General features: G+C 47.3%; 1 long non-coding RNA gene across 1 annotated transcript in view; it reads right to left on the bottom strand.

Moving 5' to 3' along the window:
• Positions 1–225: 225 nt before the first annotated feature.
• The window catches only part of LOC144929550 (uncharacterized), a 220922-nt gene continuing 209347 nt past the window's right edge, over positions 226–11800 (bottom strand). The window contains exons 3-4 of the long non-coding RNA XR_013634828.1: positions 4313–4569; positions 226–685 (exon numbers count right to left, since the gene is read on the bottom strand). This is a non-coding gene — a long non-coding RNA (uncharacterized LOC144929550). The remainder of the gene's footprint in view (positions 686–4312; positions 4570–11800) is intronic.

Genomic DNA, 11800 nt, shown 5'->3' with positions numbered 1-11800 from the left:
CGCTTTAAGCTGCTGACTGTTGACAGGGTTAATTTAACCTCGCCAGACCTGGCCAGAGTGGCTACAAGGATGGTGGGTAAAATCCATCACAAGTGAAAAGCACGTGTTCAGTCAGCTTCGTTCATGACCCTGGTGTGTTAACTTTCTGCAAACATTCAGGGGCCCAAGTTCTACTAGAACCGATACTTGTCAACAAGGAATTTGAAACTGGACTTTTCAATGGGAACGAATTTTTAATTGCTTATTTAGCTACAGTAACTGAAATTCACAGCAAAGGCTGTCTGTTAGGTACAGAAATCATCCAGTCAAGAAACAAACAATTCCAGATGACGAACGTGACTAGCCTATCAGTTGAATTTTTGAAGCTTGAATTGTGTATATTCGCAATGAACGCGTCTATGAATTGCAATTTGCACAGGGGAAAATATGCAAAGAAATTTATACGTAATTTCACATTATGAATGTCAGTTTTGCTTTCCGACCTTTACAACAAGCGCAACTCCCTAAAAAACACAACCCAGAAATTCTGCTCCAAGCAGAGGCTTTAGTGTAACCTGAAAAGGTAGAAGAGCTGGAACACCAGGACAGCCAAGAGACTTTGCCATCACTTCTCTAGTTTGCACAGAAGATGCCCAGATACTAGTGATGGGCAGCACCACGAAGTCCTAAGGCAGGATCTTGCTGTCTGGTGGGAAATTGGAAAAGGAACATAAGAATGGCTCTACTGGGTCAGACCAAAGGTCCATCTCTCCCAGTATCCTGTCTGCCAACAGTGGCCAATGCCAGGTGCCCCAGAGGGAATGAATAGAACAGGGAATCAATCATCAAGTGATCCGTCCCCCATCGCTCATTCCCAGCTTCTGGCAAACGGAGGCTAGGGACACCACAAACATGCTATATAAATGATCCCTTGTGAGTGTTTTACTGAGCTCTGCATATCACATCCTTTCACATCTTCCAGGCCCTGTCCATTGAAAATAACTATAAACATATACAAGGGCTGGCTACTGCTCTCCATCCACATGCACAACTCTCACTGCTGCCAGCTGGCTTTTGGTCTTGTGCCCGAGAAAGGACAGCAGGATTTGCCTCCTGTGTCTTTTCCCTACTCTCCGCCCACTGCCTGGCTCCCTGTCCAAAGCTGCAGCAGCTCAGCCACGCTCTCTCCCCCTCTCTCTCTAAATTTTTGTTTCTGCTATGTTGCTATGGCACTTAGTGTTGCATTCATCGGTAGAATTTAATATATACCTGTGGGAAAGAATTAGTTTGTAAGTGCTTTATACACCACATTGCAGTTACAGGTATAGCTTTTGCATCATTTCTCATTAGATTTTATACATTGACATGAAAGTGACATGGAATCTCCTTTTCCTTTATTTGTACATTTATGGCTATGTTATTTATATAAAAATAAAGAAGATTTTGTAAATGGGAGCATTCCTCCACACCCTGTCTCCTATGCAATCGTTTTAGTAGCTTTCAGACGAGCCAGGTACATTACACTTTAAACCTTATACAGAGATATTCAAATAAAAGACCTCTCCCAATGCGTACATTTAGAGTCCAGGCTGGGAACATGGACTCACTCAAACTGAAACATGCTGCATGGGGCAAGCAAAGCCTGCTTTCTCTTTTAGTTGAGGAATTCCTAGTAGCTAAATAGCTGTCAGCCATTCAGAGCTGTGGGGATGACCCCAGCCCTGGTTTACTTTGTGTCATTGTATTAATCATGTAATTTCAATATTTCTGGGCACTGTGTAATTATAGGGCAAATGCCTTTTCATACTACTATATCTAAGCCAGTGGTTCTCAACCTAAGGCCAGCAGGCAGTTTGTGGCCCAGTCTGCACCCAGTTGCAGCCCAGGTGACATCCTTAGGGTCATACAGGTGGTATATATATTGTGTGGATGCGGTCCACATGACACACAGAGAGCTACATATGTGGCCCACAGTGGTAGGTTGAGAATCACTGGGCTAAGCAGATATATCGATATGACAAAACATCACACATTTCCCTCTATTTTGGAGTGTTAGACTCTAGCCCCTGCTGTCGCAGTTACATTTTGCTACAAGAGTGAAACCGTTTTTTACTTACAAAGGTTTGTTGGCACCACTTGTAGAATATGGCATTTCTCTTGAAATAAGACTGGCCTTCAAGTGAACGCTGACATACAGTGAATGCTGCCAACCCCCACAGTCCTTAATGGCAGTTTTGTCATCTAATACCATCCATATGTGGGCTCTGTTCAGAGGCCTGGACCCGGCTCAGAGTCCCACTGTGCTGGGCACTGTACAAACAGAGGAAGATCCAGCTGCTTCCCTAAGGAGCTCACACTCTAAGCAATGCAAAGGGTACTGGAGAGGCAGCCCATCCAGTCAATATATTTTAATTGCAATAGATACAAACTAGCCGAATGGAATTTGCTGGCCCCACTTGTCCCTCAGCCTCGTCCCCAAATCCTAGCTGAGCTCTTGTGGATGCCGTGGGAACAGCAGGCCTCAAGGAGGAGAGGGGATCCAGTCTGGGAGGGTCTTCGCAGTATCATCAGCAGCTGGCTCACCTGGCAGAGTGGAAGGTGCAGGGCAAGGCAGCTGGAACCCAGGGTGGATAGTTAGGAAGTGCAGGGCGGGGAGGACAAGAAGGGTCAGTGTGATGTGGAGGAGGAGGGGGCTGGTGTGCTGGGAGTGGCAGAGGAAGTGGCTGCAGCTGGGTTTTGTGGGGAGCCAAGTAGAATGAGCTGGGCATAGGGTGGGGAGGAGGCTAGCCCTGGAGGCGGGAGGGGACAACTCTTATCTTCACATGTGGAAACCCTTCTTTCTGTTCTATATATAGCTGGACACAGTCTTACCACTGTATTAGAAGCAGAGAAGGTCAGGGTTGGAAGGGACCTCAGGAGGTCATCTAGTCCAGCCCCCTGCTTGAAGCAGGACCAATCCTCAATTTTTGCCCCAGATCCCTAAATGGCCCCCTCAAGGATTGAACTCACAACCCTGAGTTTGGCAGGCCAATGCTCAAACCACTGAGCTAGGGACGATGGGCTGAGTGTGAGTTTTAGCTACAGGGACAGAGAGAAAAGCTCTCATTGACTTTATCTGAGACTATGGGCATAGGTGCTGGAACTAAGGTGCAGGGGGGGGGCTGCAGCACCCCCTGGTTTGAAGTGGTTTCCATTATGTACAGGGTTTACAATTTGATTCAATGGCTCTCAGCACCCCCTGACTATGAGTGGCCAGCACCCCTCAAAATCAGGCCCAACGTGTCCCAAGCCAAGCTGAGCACCTGAACTCACTGGTCACTTCTGAAGAGTAACTGCTGCACCGCAACATCCCAGCTGCAAGGCTGGGGCCATGACACTGACTGCCTCTGCAAAGGGCTCGGTGTGTCAGAATTGGAGCAGGTGCTCCTGTGTGTGACATTTCAATGGCTCGATAATAGATATTAGCCATCTATGGGGACGAGATCCCATACGGGGATCAGCCTGTTACCTTACACCCAGTACCAATCACTACCTTCTTGTTCCGAATAGTTTGTCACTTAGAAAATAGCCCAGATCCCTGCTCATATTAAAGCTGCATTTTGGGTTCAGCTCACCATTGCGCTGCACCTTAAGCACATATGAATTGCCAGAGTAGATCAGAGCAGAGGACTATCTAATGCAGCATCTTGTCTGATGGTGGCCAGGTGCTTCCCAGCAAGGTGTAAGCACACTGCAGCCTTCCAGTGGCAATGAGTTCCACAGCCTCATAACCTTGTAGCCTCATTTACATCTGTGAAAAATGCCCCTGAAGCTGAAAGGCAATTTTCACAGCCACTTCGCACCCCCTTTGCCTGAGTGTGAATGACACAAGGTGTAAGGCAATGGTGACTCATGCTCCTTGTGTTTCCATTGGGGCTGGCTAGGATGTGGAAGCTGGGGACAGGTGTGAACAAAGGCCCTGTCTCTCTGTCTGCCTCAGTGCACACATTAGCACACTCAGACGATTCAGATCGCACAGTGTGGCTGTTCGTATGTCCCATCCCTTCACACTTGAACGGCTACTTCCCTTGGCCTTGTGGGCAGCTTTTACAATCAGCTCTCACCCATTTGGAAACGTCTGTCTTTTCCCTGAGTGGTTTTAAATGGACGGTAGCCTATCAGGATTGGGAGGGGCAGAAATCATCTCTGTCCCCTGGTGGCTACAGGCAAAAATGTGGGAAGTTGGGACTGATTGGGCCCTTTTCAGAGACCTGCCTATTGTATCACATGGCTGGGGAGTTGCTAGCTCTTCTTTCACTGAATCACAGGATAAACAGTTACAAAAGCGACATACCTTGCTGCTGGCAGTCTTTAGCTTTGCACTCTCCTTGCCAAGTTTGGGTTTGAACATATATATTTTTGGCTGCAGGATGCTGTGTAATTCATTCCCACCACTGACCCCAGTTTCTGCTCTTGGGTAGGCAGCCTCAGAAAGCGGCCAGAGTTTGCAGAGGGAGAGATGGGCTTCATAGATCACCATGGAATGTATTTCATTTGGAAAATAATGCTCTGTTTTTCCCCTGAAGAATCCTTTGCAAACGCCGCATACATCTGTAATGAATATAAACCTTTCAGATGACTCAGTAACATGCTGTAAAGTATCATAGTTGGATAAGCATTTCATATTTTTTTTTTCTCTGACCCAGTCTCATATTCATGTCAACTTTCCATGATGCAGTGGCTTAATATTCAAATTTTGGATGGCCAATTGCTTTTGATATTTATATCCATTTTTAGGGGAATTGCAATGAATGAATGTCCCTGGCTCTAACTTTATGCAGAATAAGCTCTCTGCAAATCAGTATATCATTAATAGAAATTAATCACTTCTAAAGGCTGAGGTCGGACTGGATTTCATGTAAAACTTTTATCTGTATGGTTTCAGAATGCACCAAAGGAGAAAACAGATCATCTGTGATAATTTAAGACCCTGTCACCATCTTTTTAGACAGCTATATGGGTTTATGTCTGATCAAATGGTATTTTCAAACTGAGTTATTGCTCAAAAAGTTTACAGGGTCCTGGTTTACTTAGTATCAGCTAAATGTAAGGAACAGAGACAGCAAAACACAGGGAAAGATCAGGACCCTCCCCCCCCCCCCCCCCGAGAAACCATGTCTTTTAAGAACTGAGAGCTGGGTTGCAAATTAGCTCATTTGCAAAACCTTGTGATGGAGGTGAAACCAAAGGAGTATACTGAGTCACAGTAAAGCTGCAAGGGAGGGGGAAAGATTTCTGCATATACACAATAGTTTCAAATGTTACGTTTGTATGTGCCCAGTGTCCCTGCACCTGCTGGGGTTTTGGCCCAAGGAGGTGTGTTGTTCCATAGGTTCCTGTCCATTTTTCAGTGCCTTGAAAGTTTTTCTTTTTAAAAATTTAAACAGTGCTCTTTTACAGCCAGACCATCCAGCTAATTCTTCTAGGACAGTATTCAAGTCTTCTAGAAAAAACAGGTTCCTTCATTACATCCTGCCAGTAATACTGGCATGCAGTCCATTCCCTATATAACCAAGCCCACGGGCAATCTTCAAAATGATTCATTTTCTATGTGACTGAGAGCATCACACCTGCCTTACGTAACCAGGCTGAGGGTTGGTGGGACAACAAAACTAATGAGGTGAGCACAGTGTACAAAAGAGCTAAGCCTGCATCATGTGCCACCAACCCTGCAGGCAGTGAAACATGGACTGTAGCCCACATGTTGTATTCTACAGGGTGCCATCCAGAGGAAGGACATGGACCAGTCAATTCATCACTGCTGAAGATGGATGATCTGGCTACAAAGATGCCATTCAAGGCAATTAGTCCAAAGTTTTCAGGAGGGTCAGGGCGCCCACAGTGGGGAGCAGATTTTCAAAAGAACTAAGCTCCTAGTTGGTCTCATGAAGAACCGGCCGCTTTCCTGAAGGGCCTCCCCAGGAGCTTGCCCGAGGTGTGATAAAGCACAGCAGGTGTTTTACAGGCAGCCTTTCCTCAGAGCAAACCGTAGTGTATGTTATCAAAGAGCATGAATGGAAGAATTCCTCCTGGAAACTTGCACTCAGGTGCCCTACTCTTCCCTCTGGTCCCTGGGTCAATGCTGAGCTGCAGTGCTGCAGGGATGCATAACCACAGATATGTGATGCAGGGTAGGGGTCAGCCATACAGGCGGGTTACTCCCGGCAACAGCATGAGAACCCCTGGTGTTCTGTTTGGCAGGAGTTGAGCCCCTCTCTGCTCCACCTCTCCACAGAAGAGCCTGGAGGTTCAGCTCCCTAAGCCCAGACATCCGGGGGCAGCCAGTTGGGCTCTTACAGGAATTGCTCTGCCAGAGGCTCCTCCAACCGCTGCTGGCCCAGAGCCCTCCTTGGAGCAGTTCCACAGTACAGTGCGGGAAGCCGCAGAAGTTACTGCAGATTCTGGGTCCGATTCTCCTCTCCGTGCTCTGTCACTGGCACAGCAGTCACCAGCTGCTCGAGCAGTTGCTCCTTGTTCCCTCCACTGTAAGCGAAAGGGGGTTGCCCATCAGTTCTGTGCAAGAGACTGCAGTGAAGGCCTGCTCCCGAACCTTGCTCCCTGACACTGCCACCGCCTCCACACTGGGACTAGAGATTTGGGGGATAGAGGGGGAGCAGCATCCTCTCTGCCCTGCCTCCACAAGCCAGATCTGCTCCACTCCTGGCAGGTACCCTGGTATCTAAGGCATGGGCTGAGCTGGCTTTGGCAGCTTTGCCCTTCACCAGCTGAATGCCACTGTGCTGCAGTGAGCATCCTGTCCACGTGCCACTTGCTCAGAACACACGGGCTGGCAGCTTTTTCTCCATGTAACGGTGGACATTCTTCTCTAAATCAGGGTTGGATGTCCTTTGCCCTAGGAGCCTCTCCCATCATTCCTGGACCTTTCTGGAGTTCATTTCTGTGCCTCCCTCCCTGGCAATTTCTCACCTTCTTCTCACTGAGAGGAAATGGAAAAACAAAATTCAGATTTCTTCCAAATTAAAGGTGGTTTTGATAAGCTGCACTGAGTTTTATTCAATGGAGTTAATGGTGTATCATTAGGCAGAGCCCCAGCCAGTGGGCCACATCACTCCATGTGACAAAACAGCTTGTTCATTGTGGCACTGTCTTGACATTAAACCTGGAGTTCTCATCCACTGGGGCCAATTCCATCTTGACTCAGAGCCAGAGCCTTCAGCCCAATATGAGTTGAGTTGTATAGGATGTAAATTGGGCCAGATTTGGCCTGGTCTTCTTTTATGCTGTATCTGTCAGTGAAAACACCATTGTTTCGACCTGCAGGTTACTGAGATTCCTCCTCTCCCCCCAGTATAAAGCAAAAAGGAAGCAGACAAGAAAAGGATGTAACTGGTCTCTGCTAATGGGCAAAGGATGGGTCCACTTGTCACTGGAAACTAACAGCAGAGGAATGTGAGGGTGGGGCTCCATAGCTCTGCTGATAGGCAGTGGAAACCAGTCCTGCAATCTGTGCACTTATGTATTTTCTGTGTAACCTTCATTGGTTACAAAAAATCCCCTTTTTGGAGTGGAAGCTCTTTGCAGTAGGGTCTGTATCACTACCTCTGATGTTTGCACAGCTCTGAGCACATTGCAAGGGAAGAGAGAGAGGGCTTCAAAATTACTGATATGTCACCTATTGGCACATGGCTTTTGCATGACCTCTGAACCAGTGCCCTGGGCCTTCACAAGCTTGGTGCTGCGGGTAAAGCAGCTCTTGTTCCTGACTGGGCTTTCATGTCAGGCGGCAGACCAAACAATTTTGTCAGATGTCAGAGCTATGGCTGGACACCACTTCTGCAGCAGGGAAAGCTACAGATATTGTCCACTGAGATCCTAAAGTCCAGTATTTCCAATGCAAACTTGGTCTTCACCTCCCAAGATTGTCAGCTGAAAGGTGGTGTTGCCTATGGGTTATAGCATTTCATTTCAATGAGCCTCAGCTGGAACCTGGCATTCAGGAGTGCAGATCTCACACTCATTCAGAAAATCTGCCTCTTAGATAACCATGTAAAATGTTTTTACATTATTGGAGAAATATTCTCTTTATTGTGCTGATGTAAACACTAAAACATGCTCTTAATTTAGCAAGTGAAAATTAGCAAGTTATTAGCCCAGAAAGTAGCATAGTCACTTGCAAAATTAGACAGAGACTGAATTTGTAGAGTAGCTAATATGAATGTGGACGGGCAGCTATCCCATTATTAGCTTTTCTTATTACATACAGCAACATATGATTTGAAAATTGTCTAAAAGCACCTTTGCACAATAGGCCAGAATAAATGTAAAAATTGCTGTTATGGTCTATTACTGAATTAACGATATGCAGAATAGACAGTCACTAAATTCCTATTTACACAACAGACCTTAATGGCTCCAAAGGAAGCACTGAAATATATTTGGCAAATAATCCCTATTTATGAAGGCCCCATAATATGCATTTACATAATCCGCACTCTAAAAAGCTCTGTCAACTCAAAGTTTCTCACTTTGGAGATTTGCCCCCAAGTAATTAAAAATACCAAACCACAAAAAGGAAAGTCACATGCAAACCAAGGTAAAGCCTAACACAAACTCTCTAAAGGCAGTAAAGAGAGACACCCCAGCCTGCTTCACCCCCTTCCCCACTTTGTGCCCTGGTATTGATGTGATCTGGGATGAGCGCTGGATGCTGCAGTATCACAGTAGCCAGCAAACCACGCTTGGCTTTTGTGAGTCGGTGTCATAAATGTAACGTTATTTAACCTGCGCGTGCCCTGATGTCAGATGCAACCCAGCCATTTGTATCCGTGTCCTGAGCGGGGTTGGTTTTGCCAACAGCAGACTTGGCATGAAGCCAGCGGGTCACAGGTTTTCTTCCTACTCAAGAACACTGGACACTTGTTAATATTCCCAGGTGACGGATGGGGTGTTTTGCTGTTGGCGGTGCTGTCCTTGAGATAAGAACTATAGGAGGATGTAGCCCTGCACTGAGCACGTTAATGTTCCTGAAAGGGGTTGAATTGAAAAGCTGCTCTTTATTGTGGAAAACAGGCTCTAAAATATCTGGCTGGTCCCTGAAAACCCAGTTGTTGGAAAGAAAAATGCAAATTTCAGATGTACTGATTTCTTCTATAATTTCATCCCAGATGGGATTAGTGGCTGCCCCTTTGTTTAGTAACAAAACGCTGTGCCCCTCTGTATGGTGCAACAGTTCCAGACAGTGATCTATTCCAGCTGGTGCATGTTTCTGTCTGCTGAGTAGCGCACAGGCCAAGATCTCTCAGACCAAGGTACAGGCAAGCTCCAGCGAGAGAATTCTGCTGCCAGCACTTCCTTAAAGGAGGTGGGTTTTCCTCTAGCCCTGTCTCTCATTGGTGTGAATTTAACAAAGTTACAAACTTAGAGGCTTTATGAAGCTGAGCAAGGGCCAAAGAGTAGAAACGCTGCTGTCTACCCTCGAATTACGGCAACATTCTGGGGTTTAGAATTATTACTGCAGCCAATGCCCTGGAATCCAGTGGAATCTACAGGCTGAGTTTCCAAATGGCTAAGGCCCCTGCTCAGCCTCAACTGCAGCTCTTGTGCTGGGAGACCCCACTGCAGTCTCTTGCTGACCTACAGATACTAGGGTTTCTCTCAGACCCTATTCCACATGTCCAGCAGTAGTGGAGATGGCAGACATGTTTCAGCTTCATACACAGGCCCCAGGCCTGCTCCACTTGGAGTCAATGGGATTTTCCCATTGGTTGGATTGGGGGCAGGGTACTACCAATGTTGCTGATGGCAGCCTTCTGTGTTAGGAGACTGCCTGAGACCAGCCCACACTGGGACAGAGGCTACACCGAGCAAACCACTCAGCAGTGTTCAGCTCACACTCCTGGCCTCTTCTCGTCCATGGCCCCAGGTTACACTCCCTGCACCCCTCTCGTGTACATACTGAATCCCAAACCCAGAACAAGATCCACCCAAAAGATTCCAGACTCCTTCAGTGGCATCAGAGAGTCTCTTTATTAGCAGTTTGCAGAGTCCTTTGGCTCCACCCAGACTAGTTTTTAGTGATAAAAGGCCCAGTTCTTCACCACTAAAATTGGTGTTCATTTTGCCACTGACTCCAATGTGAACATCTGCAAAGTGCCCAGTGCTTCCAGAGAGATGCTGAAAGGCCACCACACCCAGCAGGAGCCAAGGGTGCTCAGCGCCGCACTGGATCAGGCTCCTAAGGCAGCAAACTCCACTGCCCAAAATAGAAGACGCCAGCCTAGTAATTTCCCAAAGCAGCCCTGGGTGGCCTGAACTCAGTGCCACCTTAATAAGGAAGCTCATGAGTTAAGGTTTCCATTTAATGAGGATCTTTACAGTTTACATAAAACAACCACATGAATAAATACTGAGTCTTGAAAAGATAAGACCTGAGGATGAGTTTGGCTGGTGTTCAGCAGGGAGGATTATGCACTGAGCAAATAGACGTGTCTCTACAATCGTGCTGTCACTTGATCTTGTCAATCTAACATTCGCTCTAATAAGGCGAAGGAGCCTTTGTTACACCAGGGTGCGATGAGTGACAGGATACCCAGGAAATCACCACACTCAGAGTTTGCCAAAATTCATCAGCGCTCATATAATTATTTCCCACACTGACTAAGCAGAGATTACAGATGGAGTTTAGCAAACTGCAGAGCTGGATTGTCGAGAAACTCAAAATGCAGTGAGTGCTATTTTATTTTCATTCTCTGAAGAGATTTGGCACAAGACGTAAATTCCTGCATCCTCCCCAAGCTCTCTGGGTTATTCTAACCAGGCATGATTCCAATGGGAGCCTTTCAACATTGACGGGCTATGACTTGATCATTACCTACATTACCTACATGGCTACCAAAATAGATTCAGTTTGGAAGGTTTGGAAAATGCCCAGAAAAGGTGACTCCCTCTGAGCTGAGTTCCTGGGAACAGTGAATTAATCAGCACCCCCCACGCTCATTGTTTGCTGAGGAGTTTGACTTCCTGACACTGAAGCCAAATCCAGAACATCTCCACACACTTGGTGGGAGATGCTCCAGATTGACAGTGGTGACCCAGTCCCACTATCCTCTCTCACCCCTGCTGGCCTGGAACCGAACTATCACTTCTGTGATTCACTACTGGCTGCTGTGGCCGAGGTTTGTAATAATTCAGGCGGAGAGCTATGGCTCGGAGGGACGAAGAACAGCGGTTTCTAAAGTAACTCACTTCTCAAGAGAATCTCCAGTGGACACTGGCTAGAGGTGTCTCTTCTCATCCTTACTCAGGCACGTTTTAGGTCAGCATCACTGAGTAGAGGAGCAGACGATGTATTTACCTCACCAGAAAGCGGATTTCGTTTGATGGGTTAGATACTGAGGAAAATCCCAGCAGCAAAGGGGCGGGGGGAAATCTGTTTTTGGACTTTCTCCCTAGTCATTTTCTTGGGGATAGAGGGGCCCCTCACAAAATAGGCCATGGGACGCCCACCCAACGCAGCCTGGTGAATCCATGGGAGGCCTGCAGGGAGTCTCATACCTCCCTGCTATCTAGGTCCCAAGCAGAATCCCAGGCCCTGGAGCATTCCTGCTGACAGCAGCTCCAGGGAGGGGGTGGGAGAGAGTGATAAGGGAGCCCCCAGCTCTAATATCGTCTCAGGATTTTTAAGGCCTGCTGGGTGGGAGAGAGGGGGATGAAGGATGTGCATTCCCTCCAGCCTGCCCACTCCTCCCTACTCGCCCAGCCCCCTCCTGCTGCAGGAACCACAGATCTGTTGAGAGCCCTCGACAAGGTCTGCAGGGGGCAG

Source organism: Lepidochelys kempii, chromosome 19, assembly GCF_965140285.1.
Source record: "Lepidochelys kempii isolate rLepKem1 chromosome 19, rLepKem1.hap1, whole genome shotgun sequence".
NCBI classification, from domain to species: domain Eukaryota; kingdom Metazoa; phylum Chordata; order Testudines; family Cheloniidae; genus Lepidochelys; species Lepidochelys kempii.
Note: the sequence above shows the minus strand (reverse complement) of the source record. Positions and strands in the feature narration are given on the sequence as shown.